Below are 15,145 nucleotides of genomic sequence, written 5' to 3'. Positions count from 1 at the left end.
TTGTGAATTGCAGTGCCCCTGAGCTCCATTTGTCTACTCGCTTTTTTGGGAGCTGGCCGCAAAAGCGCAGGATTGCTTCAGGCCCTATTTTGGTTCTGGGGGGCAGGCTGAGCCTGTGGTTCATTCTTCTTCCTGATGGGAAAATGGAGTGGCCTGTGCCTGTCCCAACACCTAGGGCTAGTCTCTCGTTGGTTCCCCGTCTTCCCGTTCATCCTCAGGACAATTTGAAACCCGGACGAAACAGGAGGTTAAAGGTGCTGATTCTCCAAGTAGGGAGATGGTTAGTCAAGCGGCTGGAATGGCGAACCCAAGCACAAGGAGAGGAGAAATGAGGTGCGTTTTAGAAACCTTTCCCGATCTCACGGCATACCATCTTCTGGGTTTCCCATGCATGTTTTGATGGAGGAAGATGCCCTTGTACCTGGAGATTTGAGACCCATGGGGTGGGTACCCCACGGTGTTACTGTAAAGTATCTGCGTTTGCTCACCCAACCTCACCAATCCTCTCAGCCCCAAGAGTGTCCAGCCTTATGTCTCATCCAGCTGTGGGTCTAGCTATGGTCAATCCAGGTTGCATCAGAGACCCTGAACGGATTTTGTAAGAATTTCTCTCTCTTTCACTGTCTTTGTTTTGTGGGTTTTTTAAAGTAATTTATGTTTAGAATGGGGCTTGGCTGCTTTTCCCTGCTGTGTTTATGCCGCTTTACACCCTCTTGATTCACTTGCAGAGAGATATCGATACATAGGTTTTCAGATTCTTACGAGTCAGATATATTCTTGTGCAGTGACTAGGGGGTGTTGAGTCCAGTTCACTGAGCAGGGAGTAGTCCTTGTCTATTACATATTTGGCTTATGGAGCGGTCTCTGAGCTAATTTCAAACCCTTGTTTTATGCATCACCCCACCTCACCTTTCCCGTTCAGCAGCCATAGTGTGTCTCCCAAAGGTGTGACTCTGTTCTGTTTTGTAATTCAGTTCAAGTGTAGCGATTTTGACATTCCCTCTATAAGCGATATCTTAGGATAAGTGTCTTTTTCTGTGTGACTTATTTCACTTAGAATCATCGGACCTAAATCCACTCATCATGCTGCTAACTAGCCTTATGACATTGATTTCATGGCTGAGTGATATTCCATTGTGCCAAGTCCCACCATTTCTTTATCCATTTTTCTCTTTCCTGGGATATTGAAGGTGTAGCGAAGTGGAGATTCTTGGAAACAGAGCAGCCGTAAAGTTTGGGGTGCCTGTGTCTTGTTGATTTTTAGTTTTCCCGATTTATACACCCATGAGTGGAAGTGCCCTATGCTCTCTAAGCTGTGTTTATTACTTGTTTCAGGACACACCGTACACTTCTCCAGAGTGCCTGTTGGCAAATTACATCCCGCCCATCAGCGTAGCAAGGCTGCCATGTCTCCATGGCCTGTCCTGCTTTTCTGGTTTTTACTCATTTTTCAGCATGGCCCTTTTGACCGAGGGCAAGCGAGACTTCTTTGTAGCGCTGATTTGCCCTTCCGGCTTGCTTGGTTGGCCAAAAAGGGCGTATGCGTTTTTTCCTGAATATATTCAGGAAAAAACGCATACGCCCTTTTTGGCCAAGGGCATCATTGTCAACGTTTTGCCGCTTTTCATATGCTTTAAAGGCGAGTCGAATCTACCTCCTGAAATCTGTTTCCTGCAAATCTGCCTTGCTTTCAAATCCTCTTCGTTGCCTTCCCTCAATATATTTGTGGACGAGAGTTCTCATTGATAACTCTGCACGTTTGTGAATTGCAGTGCCCCTGAGCTCCATTTGTCTACTCGCTTTTTTGGGAGCTGGCCGCAAAAGCGCAGGATTGCTTCAGGCCGTATTTTAGTTCTGGGGGGAAGGCTGAGCCTGTGGTTCATTCTTCTTCCTGATGGGAAAATGGAGTGACCTGTGCCAGTGGCAACACCTAGGGCTAGTCTCTCGTTGTTTGCCCGTCTTCCCGTTCATCCTCAGGACAAATTGCAACCTGTACGAAACAGGAGGTTAAAGGTGCTGATTCTCCAAGTAGCGAGATGGTTAGTCAAGCGGCTGGAATGGCGAACCCGAGCACAAGGAGAGGAGAAATGAGGTGCGTTTTAGAAACCTTTCCCGATCTCACGGCATACCATCTTCTGGGTTTCCCATGCATGTTTTGATGTAGGAAGATGCCCTTGTACCTGGAGATTTGAGACCCATGGGGTGGGTACCCCGCGGTGTTACTTTAAAGTATCTGCGTTTGCTCACCCAACCTCACCAATCCTCTCAGCCCCAAGAGTGTCCAGCCTTATGTCTCATCCAGCTGTGGGTCTAGCTATGGTCAATCCAGGTTGCATCAGAGACCCTGAACGGATTTTGTAAGAATTTCTCTCTCTTTCACTGTCTTTGTTTTGTGGGTTTTTTAAAGTAATTTATGTTTAGAATGGGGCTTGGCTGCTTTTCCCTGCTGTGTTTATGCCGCGTTACACCCTCCTGATTCACTTGCAGAGAGATATCGATACATGGGTTTTCAGATTCTTACGAGTCAGATATATTCTTGTGCGGTGACTAGGGGGTGTTGAGTCCAGTTCACTGAGCAGAGAGTAGGCCTTGTCTATTACATATTTGGCTTATGGAGCGGTCTCTGAGCTAATTTCAAACCCTTGTTTTATGCATCGCCCCACCTCACCTTTCCCGTTAAGCAGCCATAGTGTGTCTTCTAAAGGTGTGACTCTGTTCTGTTTTTTAATTCAGTTCAAGAGTAGCGATTTTGTCATTCCCTCTATAAGCGATATCTTAGGATAAGTGTCTTTTTCTGTGTGACTTACTTCACTTAGAATCATCGTACCTAAATCCACTCATCATGCTGCTAACTAGCCTTATGACATTGATGTCATGGCTGAGTGATATTCCATTGTGCCAAGTACCACCATTTCTTTATCCATTTTTCTCTTTCCTGGGATATTGAAGGTGTACCGAAGTGGAGGTTCTTGGAAACAGAGCAGCCGTAAAGTTTGTGGTGCCTGTGTCTTGTTGATTTTTAGTTTTCCCGATTTATACACCCATGAGTGGAAGTGCCCTATGCTCTCTAAGCTGTGTTTATTACTTGTTTCAGGACACACCGTACACTTCTCCAGAGTGCCTGTTGGCAAATTACATCCCGCCCATCAGCGTAGCAAGGCTCCCATGTCTCCATGGCCTGTCCTGCTTTTCTGGTTTTTACACATTTTTCAGCATGGCCCTTTTGACCGAGGGCAAGCGAGACTTCTTTGTAGCGCTGATTTGCCCTTCCGGCTTGCTTGGTTGGCCAAAAAGGGCGTATGCGTTTTTTACTGAATATATTCAGGAAAAAACGCATACGCCCTTTTTGGCCAAGGGCATCATTGTCAACGTTTTGCCGCTTTTCATGTGCTTTAAAGGCGAGTCGAATCTACCTCCTGAAATCTGTTTCCTGCAAATCTGCCTTGCTTTCAAATCCTCTTCGTTGCCTTCCCTCAATATATTTGTGGACGAGAGTTCTCCTTTATAACTCTGCACGTTTGTGAATTGCAGTGCCCCTGAGCTCCATTTGTCTCCTCGCTTTTTTGGGAGCTGGCCGCAAAAGCGCAGGATTGCTTCAGGCCCTAGTTTGGTTCTGGGGGGCAGGCTGAGCCTGTGGTTCATTCTTCTTCCTGATGGGAAAATGGAGTGACCTGTGCCTGTCCCAACACCTAGGGCTAGTCTCTCGTTGGTTCCCCGTCTTCCCGTTCATCCTCAGGACAAATTGAAACCCGGACGAAACAGGAGGTTAAAGGTGCTGATTCTCCAAGTAGGGAGATGGTTAGTCAAGCGGCTGGAATGGCGAACCCGAGCACAAGGAGAGGAGAAATGAGGTGCGTTTTAGAAACCTTTCCCGATCTCACGGCATACCATCTTCTGGGTTTCCCATGCATGTTTTGATGGAGGAAGATGCCCTTGTACCTGGAGATTTGAGACCCATGGGGTGGGTACCCCACGGTGTTACTGTAAAGTATCTGCGTTTGCTCACCCAACCTCACCAATCTTCTCAGCCCCAAGAGTGTCCAGCCTTATGTCTCATCCAGCTGTGGGTCTAGCTATGGTCAATCCAGGTTGCATCAGAGACCCTGAACGGATTTTGTAAGAATTTCTCTCTCTTTCACTGTCTTTGTTTTGTGGGTTTTTTAAAGTAATTTATGTTTAGAATGGGGCTTGGCTGCTTTTCCCTGCTGTGTTTATGCCGCTTTACACCCTCTTGATTCACTTGCAGAGAGATATCGATACATAGGTTTTCAGATTCTTACGAGTCAGATATATTCTTGTGCAGTGACTAGGGGGTGTTGAGTCCAGTTCACTGAGCAGGGAGTAGTCCTTGTCTATTACATATTTGGCTTATGGAGCGGTCTCTGAGCTAATTTCAAACCCTTGTTTTATGCATCACCCCACCTCACCTTTCCCGTTCAGCAGCCATAGTGTGTCTCCCAAAGGTGTGACTCTGTTCTGTTTTGTAATTCAGTTCAAGTGTAGCGATTTTGACATTCCCTCTATAAGCGATATCTTAGGATAAGTGTCTTTTTCTGTGTGACTTATTTCACTTAGAATCATCGGACCTAAATCCACTCATCATGCTGCTAACTAGCCTTATGACATTGATTTCATGGCTGAGTGATATTCCATTGTGCCAAGTCCCACCATTTCTTTATCCATTTTTCTCTTTCCTGGGATATTGAAGGTGTACCGAAGTGGAGGTTCTTGGAAACAGAGCAGCCGTAAAGTTTGGGGTGCCTGTGTCTTGTTGATTTTTAATTTTCCCGATTTATACGCCCATGAGTGGAAATGCCCTATGCTCTCTAAGCTGTGTTTATTACTTGTTTCAGGACACACCGTACACTTCTCCAGAGTGCCTGTTGGCAATTTACATCCCGCCCATCAGCGTAGCAAGGCTGCCATGTCTCCATGGCCTGTCCTGCTTTTCTGGTTTTTACACATTTTTCAGCATGGCCCTTTTGACGGAGGGCAAGCGAGACTTCTTTGTAGCGCTGATTTGCCCTTCCGGCTTGCTTGGTTGGCCAAAAAGGGCGTATGCGTTTTTTACTGAATATATTCAGGAAAAAACGCATACGCCCTTTTTGGCCAAGGGCATCATTGTCAACGTTTTGCCGCTTTTCATGTGCTTTAAAGGCGAGTCGAATCTACCTCCTGAAATCTGTTTCCTGCAAATCTGCCTTGCTTTCAAATCCTCTTCGTTGCCTTCCCTCAATATATTTGTGGACGAGAGTTCTCATTTATAACTCTGCACGTTTGTGAATTGCAGTGCCCCTGAGCTCCATTTGTCTACTCGCTTTTTTGGGAGCTGGCCGCAAAAGCGCAGGATTGCTTCAGGCCCTAGTTTGGTTCTGGGGGGCAGGCTGAGCCTGTGGTTCATTCTTCTTCCTGATGGGAAAATGGAGTGACCTGTACCTGTCCCAACACCTAAGGCTAGTCTCTCGTTGGTTCCCCGTCTTCCCGTTCATCCTCAGGACAAATTGCAACCTGGACGAAACAGGAGGTTAAAGGTGCTGATTCTCCAAGTAGGGAGATGGTTAGTCAAGCGGCTGGAATGGCGAACCCGAGCACAAGGAGAGGAGAAATGAGGTGCGTTTTAGAAACCTTTCCCGATCTCACGGCATACCATCTTCTGGGTTTCCCATGCATGTTTTGATGTAGGAAGATGCCCTTGTACCTGGAGATTTGAGACCCATGGGGTGTGTACCCCGCGGTGTTACTTTAAAGTATCTGCATTTGCTCACCCAACCTCACCAATCCTCTCAGCCCCAAGAGTGTCCAGCCTTATGTCTCATCCAGCTGTGGGTCTAGCTATGGTCAATCCAGGTTGCATCAGAGACCCTGAACGGATTTTGTAAGAATTTCTCTCTCTTTCACTGTCTTAGTTTTGTGGGTTTTTTAAAGTAATTTATGTTTAGAATGGGGCTTGGCTGCTTTTCCCTGCTGTGTTTATGCCGCTTTCCACCCTCTTGATTCACTTGCAGAGAGATATCGATACATAGGTTTTCAGATTCTTACGAGTCAGATATATTCTTGTGCGGTGACTAGGGGGTGTTGAGTCCAGTTCACTGAGCAGGGAGTAGGCCTTGTCTATTACATATTTGGCTTATGGAGCGGTCTGTGAGCTAATTTCAAACCCTTGTTTTATGCATCACCCCATCTCACCTTTCCCGTTCAGCAGCCATAGTGTCTCTCCCAAAGGTGTGACTCTGTTCTGTTTTGTAATTCAGTTCAAGTGTAGCGATTTTGACATTCCCTCTATAAGCGATATCTTAGGATAAGTGTCTTTTTCTGTGTGACTTATTTCACTTAGAATCATCGGACCTAAATCCACTCATCATGCTGCTAACTAGCCTTATGACATTGATTTCATGGCTGAGTGATATTCCATTGTGCCAAGTCCCACCATTTCTTTATCCATTTTTCTCTTTCCTGGGATATTGAAGGTGTACCGAAGTGGACGTTCTTGGAAACAGAGCAGCCGTAAGGTTTGGGGTGCCTGTGTCTTGTTGATTTTTAGTTTTCCCGATTTATACGCCCATGAGTGGAAATGCCCTATGCTCTCTAAGCTGTGTTTATTACTTGTTTCAGGACACAGCGTACACTTCTCCAGAGTGCCTGTTGGCAATTTACATCCCGCCCATCAGCGTAGCAAGGCTGCCATGTCTCCATGGCCTGTCCTGCTTTTCTGGTTTTTACACATTTTTCAGCATGGCCCTTTTGACCGAGGGCAAGCGAGACTTCTTTGTAGCGCTGATTTGCCCTTCCGGCTTGCTTGGTTGGCCAAAAAGGGCGTATGCGTTTTTTCCTGAATATATTCAGGAAAAAACGCATACGCCCTTTTTGGCCAAGGGCATCATTGTCAACGTTTTGCCGCTTTTCATGTGCTTTAAAGGCGAGTCGAATCTACCTCCTGAAATCTGTTTCCTGCAAATCTGCCTTGCTTTCAAATCCTCTTCGTTGCCTTCCCTCAATATATTTGTGGACGAGAGTTCTCATTTATAACTCTGCACGTTTGTGAATTGCAGTGCCCCTGAGCTCCATTTGTCTCCTCGCTTTTTTGGAGCTGGCCGCAAAAGCGCAGGATTGCTTCAGGCCCTATTTTGGTTCTGGGGGGCAGGCTGAGCCTGTGGTTCATTCTTCTTCCTGATGGGAAAATGGAGTGGCCTGTGCCTGTCCCAACACCTAGGGCTAGTCTCTCGTTGGTTCCCCGTCTTCCCGTTCATCCTCAGGACAAATTGAAACCCGGACGAAACAGGAGGTTAAAGGTGCTGATTCTCCAAGTAGGGAGATGGTTAGTCAAGTGGCTGGAATGGCGAACCCAAGCACAAGGAGAGGAGAAATGAGGTGAGTTTTAGAAACCTTTCCCGATCTCACGGCATACCATCTTCTGGGTTTCCCATGCATGTTTTGATGGAGGAAGATGCCCTTGTACCTGGAGATTTGAGACCCATGGGGTGGGTACCCCACGGTGTTACTGTAAAGTATCTGCGTTTGCTCACCCAACCTCACCAATCCTCTCAGCCCCAAGAGTGTCCAGCCTTATGTCTCATCCAGCTGTGGGTCTAGCTATGGTCAATCCAGGTTGCATCAGAGACCCTGAACGGATTTTGTAAGAATTTCTCTCTCTTTCACTGTCTTTGTTTTGTGGGTTTTTTAAAGTAATTTATGTTTAGAATGGGGCTTGGCTGCTTTTCCCTGCTGTGTTTATGCCGCTTTACACCCTCTTGATTCACTTGCAGAGAGATATCGATACATAGGTTTTCAGATTCTTACGAGTCAGATATATTCTTGTGCAGTGACTAGGGGGTGTTGAGTCCAGTTCACTGAGCAGGGAGTAGTCCTTGTCTATTACATATTTGGCTTATGGAGCGGTCTCTGAGCTAATTTCAAACCCTTGTTTTATGCATCAACCCACCTCACCTTTCCCGTTCAGCAGCCATAGTGTGTCTCCCAAAGGTGTGACTCTGTTCTGTTTTGTAATTCAGTTCAAGTGTAGCGATTTTGACATTCCCTCTATAAGCGATATCTTAGGATAAGTGTCTTTTTCTGTGTGACTTATTTCACTTAGAATCATCGGACCTAAATCCACTCATCATGCTGCTAACTAGCCTTATGACATTGATTTCATGGCTGAGTGATATTCCATTGTGCCAAGTCCCACCATTTCTTTATCCATTTTTCTCTTTCCTGGGATATTGAAGGTGTACCGAAGTGGAGGTTCTTGGAAACAGAGCAGCCGTAAAGTTTGGGGTGCCTGTGTCTTGTTGATTTTTAGTTTTCCCGATTTATACACCCATGAGTGGAAGTGCCCTATGCTCTCTAAGCTGTGTTTATTACTTGTTTCAGGACACACCGTACACTTCTCCAGAGTGCCTGTTGGCAAATTACATCCCGCCCATCAGCGTAGCAAGGCTGCCATGTCTCCATGGCCTGTCCTGCTTTTCTGGTTTTTACACATTTTTCAGCATGGCCCTTTTGACCGAGGGCAAGCGAGACTTCTTTGTAGCGCTGATTTGCCCTTCTGGCTTGCTTGGTTGGCCAAAAAGGGCGTATGCGTTTTTTCCTGAATATATTCAGGAAAAAACGCATACGCCCTTTTTGGCCAAGGGCATCATTGTCAACGTTTTGCCGCTTTTCATGTGCTTTAAAGGCGAGTCGAATCTACCTCCTGAAATCTGTTTCCTGCAAATCTGCCTTGCTTTCAAATCCTCTTCGTTGCCTTCCCTCAATATATTTGTGGACGAGAGTTCTCATTTATAACTCTGCACGTTTGTGAATTGCAGTGCCCCTGAGCTCCATTTGTCTCCTCGCTTTTTTGGGAGCTGGCCGCAAAAGCGCAGGATTGCTTCAGGCCCTATTTTGGTTCTGGGGGGCAGGCTGAGCCTGTGGTTCATTCTTCTTCCTGATGGGAAAATGGAGTGACCTGTGCCTGTCCCAACACCTAGGGCTAGTCTCTCGTTGGTTCCCCGTCTTCCCGTTCATCCTCAGGACAAATTGCAACCTGTACAAAACAGGAGGTTAAAGGTGCTGATTCTCCAAGTAGGGAGATGGTTAGTCAAGCGGCTGGAATGGCGAACCCGAGCACAAGGAGTGGAGAAATGAGGTGCGTTTTAGAAACCTTTCCCGATCTCACGGCATACCATCTTTTGGGTTTCCCATGCATGTTTTGATGTAGGATGATGCCCTTGTACCTGGAGATTTGAGACCCATGGGGTGGGTACCCCGCGGTGTTACTTTAAAGTATCTGCGTTTGCTCACCTAACCTCACCAATCTTCTCAGCCCAAAGAGTGTCCAGCCTTATGTCTCATCCAGCTGTGGGTCTAGCTATGGTCAATCCAGGTTGCATCAGAGACCCTGAACGGATTTTGTAAGAATTTCTCTCTCTTTCACTGTCTTTGTTTTGTGGGTTTTTTAAAGTAATTTATGTTTAGAATGGGGCTTGGCTGCTTTTCCCTGCTGTGTTTATGCCGCTTTCCACCCTGTTGATTCACTTGCAGAGAGATATCGATACATAGGTTTTCAGATTCTTACGAGTCAGATATATTTTTGTTCGGTGACTAGGGGGTGTTGAGTCCAGTTCACTGAGCAGGGAGTAGGCCTTGTCTATTACATATTTGGCTTATGGAGCGGTCTCTGAGCTAATTTCAAACCCTTGTTTTATGCATCACCCCACCTCACCTTTCCCGTTCAGCAGCCATAGTGTGTCTTCCAAAGGTGTGACTCTGTTCTGTTTTGTAATTCAGTTCAAGTGTAGCGATTTTGACATTCCCTCTATAAGCGATATCTTAGGATAAGTGTCTTTTTCTGTGTGACTTATTTCACTTAGACTCTTCGGACCTAAATCCACTCATCATGCTGCTAACTGGCCTTATGACATTGATTTCATGGCTGAGTGATATTCCATTGTGCCAAGTCCCACCATTTCTTTATCCATTTTTCTCTTTCTGGGATATTGAAGGTGTACCGAAGTGGAGGTTCTTGGAAACAGAGCAGCCGTAAAGTTTGGGGTGCCTGTGTCTTGTTGATTTTTAGTTTTCCCTATTTATACGCCCATGAGTAGAAATGCCCTATGCTCTCTAAGCTGTGTTTATTCCTTGTTTCAGGACACACCGTACACTTCTCCAGAGTGCCTGTTGGCAATTTACATCCCGCCCATCAGCGTAGCAAGGCTGCCATGTCTCCATGGCCTGTCCTGCTTTTCTGGTTTTTACACATTTTTCAGCATGGCCCTTTTGACCGAGGGCAAGCGAGACTTCTTTGTAGCGCTGATTTGCCCTTCCGGCTTGCTTGGTTGGCCAAAAAGGGCGTATGCGTTTTTTCCTGAATATATTCAGGAAAAAACGCATACGCCCTTTTTGGCCAAGGGCATCATTGTCAACGTTTTGCCGCTTTTCATGTGCTTTAAAGGCGAGTCGAATCTACCTCCTGAAATCTGTTTCCTGCAAATCTGCCTTGCTTTCAAATCCTCTTCGTTGCCTTCCCTCAATATATTTGTGGACGAGAGTTCTCATTTATAACTCTGCACGTTTGTGAATTGCAGTGCCCCTGAGCTCCATTTGTCTCCTCGCTTTTTTGGGAGCTGGCCGCAAAAGCGCAGGATTGCTTCAGGCCCTAGTTTGGTTCTGGGGGGCAGGCTGAGCCTGTGGTTCATTCTTCTTCCTGATGGGAAAATGGAGTGACCTGTGCCTGTCCCAACACCTAGGGCTAGTCTCTCGTTGGTTCCCCGTCTTCCCGTTCATCCTCAGGACAAATTGCAACCTGGACGAAACAGGAGGTTAAAGGTGCTGATTCTCCAAGTAGGGAGATGGTTAGTCAAGCGGCTGGAATGGCGAACCCGAGCACAAGGAGAGGAGAAATGAGGTGCGTTGTAGAAACCTTTCCCGATCTCACGGCATACCATCTTCTGGGTTTCCCATGCATGTTTTGATGTAGGAAGATGCCCTTGTACCTGGAGATTTGAGACCCATGGGGTGGGTACCCCGCGGTGTTACTTTAAAGTATCTGCGTTTGCTCACCCAACCTCACCAATCCTCTAAGCCCCAAGAGTGTCCAGCCTTATGTCTCATCCAGCTGTGGGTCTAGATATGGTCAATCCAGGTTGCATCAGAGACCCTGAACGGATTTTGTAAGAATTTCTCTCTCTTTCACTGTCTTTGTTTTGTGGGTTTTTTAAAGTAATTTATGTTTAGAATGGGGCTTGGCTGCTTTTCCCTGCTGTGTTTATGCCGCTTTACACCCTCTTGATTCACTTGCAGAGAGATATCGATACATAGGTTTTCAGATTCTTACGAGTCAGATATATTCTTGTGCAGTGACTAGGGGGTGTTGAGTCCAGTTCACTGAGCAGGGAGTAGTCCTTGTCTATTACATATTTGGCTTATGGAGCGGTCTCTGAGCTAATTTCAAACCCTTGTTTTATGCATCAACCCACCTCACCTTTCCCGTTCAGCAGCCATAGTGTGTCTCCCAAAGGTGTGACTCTGTTCTGTTTTGTAATTCAGTTCAAGTGTAGCGATTTTGACATTCCCTCTATAAGCGATATCTTAGGATAAGTGTCTTTTTCTGTGTGACTTATTTCACTTAGAATCATCGGACCTAAATCCACTCATCATGCTGCTAACTAGCCTTATGACATTGATTTCATGGCTGAGTGATATTCCATTGTGCCAAGTCCCACCATTTCTTTATCCATTTTTCTCTTTCCTGGGATATTGAAGGTGTACCGAAGTGGAGGTTCTTGGAAACAGAGCAGCCGTAAAGTTTGGGGTGCCTGTGTCTTGTTGATTTTTAGTTTTCCCGATTTATACACCCATGAGTGGAAGTGCCCTATGCTCTCTAAGCTGTGTTTATTACTTGTTTCAGGACACACCGTACACTTCTCCAGAGTGCCTGTTGGCAAATTACATCCCGCCCATCAGCGTAGCAAGGCTGCCATGTCTCCATGGCCTGTCCTGCTTTTCTGGTTTTTACACATTTTTCAGCATGGCCCTTTTGACCGAGGGCAAGCGAGACTTCTTTGTAGCGCTGATTTGCCCTTCTGGCTTGCTTGGTTGGCCAAAAAGGGCGTATGCGTTTTTTCCTGAATATATTCAGGAAAAAACGCATACGCCCTTTTTGGCCAAGGGCATCATTGTCAACGTTTTGCCGCTTTTCATGTGCTTTAAAGGCGAGTCGAATCTACCTCCTGAAATCTGTTTCCTGCAAATCTGCCTTGCTTTCAAATCCTCTTCGTTGCCTTCCCTCAATATATTTGTGGACGAGAGTTCTCATTTATAACTCTGCACGTTTGTGAATTGCAGTGCCCCTGAGCTCCATTTGTCTCCTCGCTTTTTTGGGAGCTGGCCGCAAAAGCGCAGGATTGCTTCAGGCCCTATTTTGGTTCTGGGGGGCAGGCTGAGCCTGTGGTTCATTCTTCTTCCTGATGGGAAAATGGAGTGACCTGTGCCTGTCCCAACACCTAGGGCTAGTCTCTCGTTGGTTCCCCGTCTTCCCGTTCATCCTCAGGACAAATTGCAACCTGTACAAAACAGGAGGTTAAAGGTGCTGATTCTCCAAGTAGGGAGATGGTTAGTCAAGCGGCTGGAATGGCGAACCCGAGCACAAGGAGTGGAGAAATGAGGTGCGTTTTAGAAACCTTTCCCGATCTCACGGCATACCATCTTTTGGGTTTCCCATGCATGTTTTGATGTAGGATGATGCCCTTGTACCTGGAGATTTGAGACCCATGGGGTGGGTACCCCGCGGTGTTACTTTAAAGTATCTGCGTTTGCTCACCTAACCTCACCAATCTTCTCAGCCCAAAGAGTGTCCAGCCTTATGTCTCATCCAGCTGTGGGTCTAGCTATGGTCAATCCAGGTTGCATCAGAGACCCTGAACGGATTTTGTAAGAATTTCTCTCTCTTTCACTGTCTTTGTTTTGTGGGTTTTTTAAAGTAATTTATGTTTAGAATGGGGCTTGGCTGCTTTTCCCTGCTGTGTTTATGCCGCTTTCCACCCTGTTGATTCACTTGCAGAGAGATATCGATACATAGGTTTTCAGATTCTTACGAGTCAGATATATTTTTGTTCGGTGACTAGGGGGTGTTGAGTCCAGTTCACTGAGCAGGGAGTAGGCCTTGTCTATTACATATTTGGCTTATGGAGCGGTCTCTGAGCTAATTTCAAACCCTTGTTTTATGCATCACCCCACCTCACCTTTCCCGTTCAGCAGCCATAGTGTGTCTTCCAAAGGTGTGACTCTGTTCTGTTTTGTAATTCAGTTCAAGTGTAGCGATTTTGACATTCCCTCTATAAGCGATATCTTAGGATAAGTGTCTTTTTCTGTGTGACTTATTTCACTTAGACTCTTCGGACCTAAATCCACTCATCATGCTGCTAACTGGCCTTATGACATTGATTTCATGGCTGAGTGATATTCCATTGTGCCAAGTCCCACCATTTCTTTATCCATTTTTCTCTTTCTGGGATATTGAAGGTGTACCGAAGTGGAGGTTCTTGGAAACAGAGCAGCCGTAAAGTTTGGGGTGCCTGTGTCTTGTTGATTTTTAGTTTTCCCTATTTATACGCCCATGAGTAGAAATGCCCTATGCTCTCTAAGCTGTGTTTATTCCTTGTTTCAGGACACACCGTACACTTCTCCAGAGTGCCTGTTGGCAATTTACATCCCGCCCATCAGCGTAGCAAGGCTGCCATGTCTCCATGGCCTGTCCTGCTTTTCTGGTTTTTACACATTTTTCAGCATGGCCCTTTTGACCGAGGGCAAGCGAGACTTCTTTGTAGCGCTGATTTGCCCTTCCGGCTTGCTTGGTTGGCCAAAAAGGGCGTATGCGTTTTTTCCTGAATATATTCAGGAAAAAACGCATACGCCCTTTTTGGCCAAGGGCATCATTGTCAACGTTTTGCCGCTTTTCATGTGCTTTAAAGGCGAGTCGAATCTACCTCCTGAAATCTGTTTCCTGCAAATCTGCCTTGCTTTCAAATCCTCTTCGTTGCCTTCCCTCAATATATTTGTGGACGAGAGTTCTCATTTATAACTCTGCACGTTTGTGAATTGCAGTGCCCCTGAGCTCCATTTGTCTCCTCGCTTTTTTGGGAGCTGGCCGCAAAAGCGCAGGATTGCTTCAGGCCCTAGTTTGGTTCTGGGGGGCAGGCTGAGCCTGTGGTTCATTCTTCTTCCTGATGGGAAAATGGAGTGACCTGTGCCTGTCCCAACACCTAGGGCTAGTCTCTCGTTGGTTCCCCGTCTTCCCGTTCATCCTCAGGACAAATTGCAACCTGGACGAAACAGGAGGTTAAAGGTGCTGATTCTCCAAGTAGGGAGATGGTTAGTCAAGCGGCTGGAATGGCGAACCCGAGCACAAGGAGAGGAGAAATGAGGTGCGTTGTAGAAACCTTTCCCGATCTCACGGCATACCATCTTCTGGGTTTCCCATGCATGTTTTGATGTAGGAAGATGCCCTTGTACCTGGAGATTTGAGACCCATGGGGTGGGTACCCCGCGGTGTTACTTTAAAGTATCTGCGTTTGCTCACCCAACCTCACCAATCCTCTCAGCCCCAAGAGTGTCCAGCCTTATGTCTCATCCAGCTGTGGGTCTAGATATGGTCAATCCAGGTTGCATCAGAGACCCTGAACGGATTTTGTAAGAATTTCTCTCTCTTTCACTGTCTTTGTTTTGTGGGTTTTTTAAAGTAATTTATGTTTAGAATGGGGCTTGGCTGCTTTTCCCTGCTGTGTTTATGCCGCTTTACACCCTCTTGATTCACTTGCAGAGAGATATCGATACATAGGTTTTCAGATTCTTACGAGTCAGATATATTCTTGTGCGGTGACTAAGGGGTGTTGAGTCCAGTTCACTGAGCAGGGAGTAGGCCTTGTCTATTACATATTTGGCTTATGGAGCGGTCTCTGAGCTAATTTCAAACTCTTGTTGTATGCATCACCCCACCTCACCTTTCCCGTTAAGCAGCCATGGTGTGTCTTCTTATGGTGTGCCTTTGTTCTGTTTTGTAATTCAGTTCAAGTGTAGCGATTTTGACATTCCCTCTCTAAGCGATATCTTAGGATAAGTGTCTTTTTCTGTGTGACTTATTTCACTTAGAATCATCGTCGCTAAATCC

This window comes from Eubalaena glacialis, chromosome 19, assembly GCF_028564815.1.
Source record: "Eubalaena glacialis isolate mEubGla1 chromosome 19, mEubGla1.1.hap2.+ XY, whole genome shotgun sequence".
Lineage (NCBI taxonomy): Eukaryota > Metazoa > Chordata > Mammalia > Artiodactyla > Balaenidae > Eubalaena > Eubalaena glacialis.
This window is presented reverse-complemented; position numbering follows the sequence as displayed.